Source organism: Numida meleagris, chromosome 2 (genome assembly GCF_002078875.1).
Source record: "Numida meleagris isolate 19003 breed g44 Domestic line chromosome 2, NumMel1.0, whole genome shotgun sequence".
Lineage (NCBI taxonomy): Eukaryota > Metazoa > Chordata > Aves > Galliformes > Numididae > Numida > Numida meleagris.
Window position 1 is genome coordinate 35174168 of NC_034410.1, and position 6864 is coordinate 35181031.

General features: G+C 44.9%; 1 protein-coding gene and 1 long non-coding RNA gene across 4 annotated transcripts in view; one reads left to right on the forward strand and one right to left on the reverse strand.

The window, feature by feature from the left end:
• The window catches only part of SATB1 (SATB homeobox 1), a 91507-nt gene extending 84967 nt beyond the window's left edge, over positions 1-6540 (reverse strand). The window contains exon 1 of one of the 2 annotated variants that reach the window (XM_021386070.1): positions 6422-6540. The gene's annotated coding sequence lies outside the window, so the exon portion shown is untranslated. Of the gene's footprint in view, positions 1-4040; positions 4279-6421 lie in introns of those variants that run through there. The other variant, XM_021386071.1, reaches the window with a different exon arrangement.
• The window catches only part of LOC110393324, a 5679-nt gene continuing 5431 nt past the window's right edge, over positions 6617-6864 (forward strand). For both annotated transcript variants that reach the window (XR_002434954.1, XR_002434956.1), the window contains exon 1: positions 6617-6742. This is a non-coding gene — a long non-coding RNA (uncharacterized LOC110393324). The remainder of the gene's footprint in view (positions 6743-6864) is intronic.

Genomic DNA, 6864 nt, shown 5'->3' on the forward strand with positions numbered 1-6864 from the left:
TTGAAAGTTGTCTAAAATTGTTTTGATTGAAGACATGAACATTCTGGATTGGAGATCTTAATCTACAATCTTAAAAAGAAAGCTGGCAAGCAAGAGCTTGTATGTAGAAGTATATATCATTCTTTTTATGCACTGGTTACTATACAGATAACGTCTCACAAAGACTGTAATTAAATGTCTAGTGCAGAAATAACACTAAAAAGCATACAGTATTACTATATTACATTGAATCTTTAGGAGCTAAAACTGTCATTTTTAAAGTTTTAAGATGCCTCTAATTATTCTTGAAACTTTACATTTATCAAGGAAGCCCACCTATGACGAAAAGCATTAATGATTTAAAGTCTTTCTAATACAGATCTCTACAAAAAATGTTAATTTAATCTTTGATAATAAACACTTTAAAACTCACTCTAAAATTTCTCTTCTTTTATCTGCCTTTGGTTTCTCTGTGAGTTTGTGCACACGCACACTCTCTCTCAGCTCCTTCTTTTCTGTCTTTTATTTGATGCATTAAAATTGCGAATATGGGGCATGTATGATATTTAGAAATTTTATCCTGCTCTTTGAAAATGTTTTTAATTACTTGGCTGTTACAAACAGACATATTCTAAGTGCAGTTGCTGAAAAGGAAATATCTTTGTTGTACCTTTGCATGTGGGTTGGAGTTCAAAAAAGCAATTCTTTGAGCTTTTACCATGTTTTCCATTCTGGGACTGATTTACAAATATAAAGAATTAATCATTTAGTGCTGTATGAAACATGTGTATTGTTAATTTTACAGATAGGTAAATAAACCAAAGACATATTAAGGCCTCTGAGAGAGATTGTGTACCGCAGCTTCCCCTTCTTTTGTAGAAGTTGAGTGCTTTGGCACTCCATGGGCTTACGGCATTGAGGATTTTAAACATGCTGCAGTCTGTGCTTTACCTAAAACCATACATCTGGCCAGTGCCAGAGCTGAAACCAGGACCAGGACCTCAGACACCAGAAAAGGTCAGGAGACAGTCCTCTGGGTATGCACGATCCGAGTGCACCACCACTTCTTACATGGAGCAGCAAGTGGAGCGACGCACAAATGATTGCTGCTGGCCAAATAAATCCTGTCAGAGCAGGATCCTGGGAAGATGAGGTGCACTCTAGGTTTAAAGCACCTCCCTCATCTCCTCAGGTCATATCATGTCATAATGTGCCAAGGGAAAGAGATAGAGCAGATAGTGGCTGGGAGTTATGCAAGGCCAACACGGCTGATAGATGGAGCCCATCCTGAAGCTTCGCTCCCAGGTGCACTTCAGGTGACTGAGGTCTACCTGTAGATGAGCAGATTCATCTGTTCATCTAGCCTGCAGTTCATAACAGAAAAGCAGGAGAGAGCAGGCGCTAAACTCTTGCAAACCTACAGCTGGGGAGAAGCACATCTAACACTCCACTACTACAGCTCAAGGCCAGGTGCAGGCCTATGCTCCTGTGAGAGGCCTTCGTATTGATCCGTGCCAACCCTGGCACACACTCATGCCCACAGTCTTGCTGGAAAACTTATGTCAGAAGAAACTGGTATTTTGGCATTCTAAATAAATAGCAAAAAGGGGATCTTGGCATGAATGCTATATAATACATTAGTATGTCCCCCAGCCCATCTGAATACCTAATGGTTGATCCCGTATCAGAACTGTCAAAACAGAGGTCTACAGACCTCTGCAAAGATCCTCCGGTATGCTTGAGAGGAAAGTCAGGCCCAGCAAGTTTAAAAGAGTGTATTTACAACTCAGACAGTGCCTGAGGTATGTATCTCTGCTCTACTCCTGTACTCCACTACTGCTGTGCTACTCCTACTATATTACACAGATTAAGGGTAGATTACAGCTGGTATAAAGCACAAGGATCAGATCAGAGCATGTGAAGAATGTCAAGACTGGCAATTCCCTGTGAAATGAATCTCTAGATTTATACTTACTGAGAGCACGCAGTGTAGGAACCATTAGAAAGTCAACATTTGCAAAGCAGCAAATAGATACCAATTAAGTAACAAAGTGTCGGTGATAACTGTGGTAAACTGAGATGCCACAGGATGGCAAGTGTTAGAAAACACCTACATTTCAGCAAGGATCATTACAGCATATCCTTTTTGAAGTATGAGCTACAAATTGTGGTCAGGTGCTATTGAGTTCGTGATACCAGTACAGCTCACGTGAGAAGTGACATGCAAGCTGAGTGTTAAATATAATAATTTTCAGACTCTTTGAAAAAAAAAAAAAATGGGCATCTTGGGTAAAGATTATTAATGGAACACTCTGATGGAAAATTTAGGGACGCTTTCTGTAAACTGAGAGTTACTCTCCCTGCAGTTAGCTTCAGCTAAAGAGCCAGCTACTTGGGTCTCCAGATCAAGATGAGAAGCAATACCAATGGGGTTTACTGACTCGGAATTTATAATAATTGCAATATTTCAATATAATAAGAACTGTAAGTTACTTTTTATCCGTCAAACTGTTTTACTTTTTTTTTTTTTTATTTTAGAATCAGTAGCAACTTTGTGACAACCAAAGTTTAAAAAATGCACTTGATTGCATAGTGACAGATTTGCAGAACATTTTTCATCACACACACATATGTGCTTTCAGTTATTAATAAAATGCTTCTGCCCTTAATCTGCCGTTGCCTGAATATACAATTTCAGTGACTTGGATAGACAAATACTGTTAAGGAATTCTGTTTTCACTGTTTGAGATGCAATTCAAATACACCCAGCAAAACTGAATACTGTGTCTTTAAAACTGGCTTCTGAATGCCACAGAAAGGAATACTGAATCAGTTTTCTATACAGTCCCCAAGGAATGATTAGAAAACTTTCTTTTCTTCCCCTGCCCTCCTTTTCTTTTTCCTTCGTTTCAGACAAGGAAGAGCCAGCTGCCCTGGATAGCACCACAGGTAGATATTAAAACGGAGACAGCCATTATTTAGTGGCGACAGGAATATAAATACATGCACTAACCTATAAACCGGTGTTTACTTCAGGAAAGTAAGTCATATTTTTCCTCTGATTGCTGTGCTGTCAGTTTAATGCAGCGTAAATAAACAGTAGGTGCATGATAGCTTTAAGTAGAAAGTGTTCATTCCACAAGAGGAGCAGATTACCGAAGCCTGATGCCTATAATGGCAAAAGCAGAACTCCCATTTTACCTGAAAATATAGCCTTTCGTGCTAAGAGACTTGTGGCTTTTCTATTAAATTAATTTGTCAAAATTCTATGAAAAATATTACACACCCAACGAACTTAACCAAAAACATTCATTTTTTCAGCCCTCAACTTGAACCATTTGAAAAAACAAAAGCCAATCACTCCTCTGTAATTTCATCATCCCATTGCTCTAAATGAAAGCTTTATATAATCAACCTAATATAACAGAAAATAAAATGATATATAGAATTGCCCATACTTTGAGTTATTTTGTTCTTATAAATATATTCCCCAACTGAAAGTAAAAAAATTCCCCTTTGGAAAAAGCAATGATTTCTGAGAAGATTGTATATACACTCTACATCTATTAACATAAATTATAAGAAAGTAAAATGTTCCAGATGTGTTTAAACTGTTGTGGAAGGAAAGTTTGTGGCTTCATTGGATATATATTAAATATATCTAGAGAGAGCAATGGCAGTTATGTACGAGAAGGCAATAAAATGCTTCTGTAGTGTCTATGTTAAAATAGCATAGTTCCTAGAAATGCGGCTAACATCTCAGAAGTCACATTCCTTCCATTTTTAATTCAGAAATCTACTTTTAATATATATGTTTAATATAATTTTTTCTACATAACATAATCTGTTTTATTAATAAAATAATCTCCTTGATTTTTTTCCCCGAAGTACAACTTGAAACCTTACGAAGGACTTTGAATTTATCTGACCATGATTAAAAAATGACTAAAAAACAGATGACAATAAAAAGGTGGCATCACTTCCAAAAACTGCGCAGTTGATACAGTTAAAAGATTTGTGATGTTCCTTTCAAGAACACCAGACTTCAGCCAAGCACGCACCTGAACCCCTCTCTCCCCCAAACCTGAAACGTAGGATGAGTCAGTGCTCGCTCAGGACTTTCCCACTCTCGAGAGGTTTTCGGGCTGAGGGCTGGGGTGGATGTGCCTGTGACCCTGCAGGATGGAGGCTGCAGTGCTACCGGGCAGTGGCAGGGCCGCTCTCGGCTGGGAAGTGCAGCCACAGAGGCAAGTGCTCATCAGCTGCCCCGCGGGGCCTATGCTGCGCACTGAGAGATGCTCTGCTTGTGCAAAGCTCTGGGCTTGTGTGGCGCAGCCTCTATCTGGCAGAGCAGCGCGTCCCATTCGTGAGTTATGGGTTGGCTTTGCTTTACAGCGCTTTCTGGGAGCGTGCAGCAGGTTAGGGTTGGTGCGTGCTGCTGAAATAACAGGAGAGGAGAAACCGAGACAGCCACTTTCCTATTTAAAGTATTAGCAACAAAGAATATAAAAAGGAAACAGCTCGTTTTTCAAAGTATACACACAAAAAGCATTCCATTTAAATATTTTTTGTTCCAGTAAACTCTTTTGCATACAAAGGACTTATTTATTACATATTTGAACTTGTGGGAAAAAGGGAAAGAATGCACTGATTCCTGAAATAACTCTACACTCTGTTTGGAGACTTTGCTATTCTGTGCTCTTGTTCTACTCCGAACAATTTTATTCTAGGGACGGAGGAATTCCTGAGAGTAGGTTGTTGCTTTTCCACTAGCTGTTTGCATTCAAGAGTGGGCACACATAGCACACCAGCCCGTGATCATAATTTTTTCTTCTATTGCCTCACGATGTGTGCACACTGTTTGTTTAGATGCACGCCTGTGTGTGAACACGTTACATTTCTGCTTGCTCATTTTGCTACCTGCTCTGTGTTACTGCTGCACAAACCATTGCTTTGACTTGAAAAGTGAGGCAGTGCCAATAACATTCTCAAATGGAGAACGAATTAAAAAATGAGTGGATGTACAAATGTATTACAGAGCGTATAGGAATACGGGAGTGAAAAGACCACTCTACAGTTCTACAGATAGTGCTGCAGAATAAGAGGAAGGTACAAATGACAAAGAACATCCTATATTCACATCTTTACACTCTACGGTTACTGTTTCAAGTCAGCTTTGAATAGTGCGCCTGATTTGCCACATTTCTATCTGGTGATTGTGTTGAATGCTTGAGGAGATAGTGAAAGATCCAAGCACTCCTTGTGCTAACTACAGCTGAAATTTTACACTTATTGTAACCTTTTCTAACAATGTGAGAAAAACAGAGTAAATATATTAAACTTGTTTTACAACAGATGCTTAGGTTGTTAATATTTAAGATGCCTATTCATGCTATTCCTGTCTGCACATTTGTCAAAAATGTAAGCTTGAATGCTAATGTTTGCCAGCAGACTACAGCAGACAAATATACGAATGCACTGCGCTGAAATAATAGGAAGTGGAAGTAAGGGGCTGCTGCTGCCCAGGTGGCAGGGAGCAGAGGGACAGGGCGCTGCTCGACCACACGCCTTCAGCATCTGCGTCTGAATTTGGGAATTCTGAACACAGAAGCACCGCGCTCAGATGGGCTGACTAAAGCCAGCGAAGAGCTTTCGTCATTTGCAGCTCGTTTCAGCTTACGAGCTGGTGCAAAGTATTCCAGCAAACTTGCATTTTAGTGAAGTTTCTCCAGCAGTGAGAAGCCCGGAGCCCGGCAGAGGGAAACTCCGCGCCGGGCAGGTGCCTGTCGGGAGTGCTCCCCGGGCAGCGAGCGCAGACGGCAACCAAAGCGCGCCGCTGTGAGCCAACCCTCGGCTGCCGGGTTCGGAAACGGAAAAAATAATAATAATAATAATAAAAATGAAAATAAAATCCCGGAGCGTAGCGACGAGCTGTTGGCACCGTTCCCCGCGGCAGCGGCACGGTCGGGTCGTGCCAGGGGTGGGCGGGGGGAGGCTTTCCGTAGGGTCTCTCCGCCGAGCTGCTCCGGGCTCGGCTCCCCGCAGCCGCCCGCGCACCCTCCGCGCCCCGCGGAAGCCTCCACCCCATCCCCGCACCCCGAGCCGTCGGGGTTGCCGCCGGCCCCGCTCCCGGCGGCATAGAGGCGCGCGGGGCCGCGGAAGAACTTTGCCAAACTTTTCGGTATTTTTTTTTTCCCTCTGCCCCATCCCCGCTCCCCCCTCCCGTGACGGAGGCGGCGGGCCGGAGCGCGAAGCGGGGTGGCGGCGGGGAGCGGCGCGGCGGCAGGTGTGCGTCCCGCTGCCGGGAGGCTGCGCCGCCACACGGAGCACCCCCCCGGCCCGCGCCCCCCGCGCCCGGCCCCCGCCCCGTCAGGACCCGCGGCGGCTGCCCCCGTCCCCCCCGTCCCCGAGGAGCGACGCCGAAGGAGCGGGAGCGACTCACTCATGGGAGCGCGGCGGGCGAGGCCGGCGACACCTCCGGCTTCCGAGGCGCCGGCGAAGTTAATTGCACTGAAGTTCAAGTTGTCTTTTCACCCATCAGGAGTGGGCGTTTAAAGGAAGGAGAGCGAGGAGGAGGAGGGGGAGGGGGGAGAGCCTCTCTCGCTCTCGCTCGCTCTCGCACACACACACAGACACACACACAGACGCGCACACACACACACAGACGCGCGCACAGACACACGCACACAGACGCGCACGCCCGCCCGCTCCCGCGCTGCCTCAGCAGGAGGAGCCCGGCCGGAACGCACCAGGGCAGCACCAGGTACCGGCGCGGGGCAGCCCTGCTCGTGCGTGTGCGTGGATGGCTGCGCGTGTGCCCGCGGCCCCCCCCGCCGCCGCCTCGCACGTCCCCTCCGGGCGGGGACGGGCGCGCTGCCCCGGGGG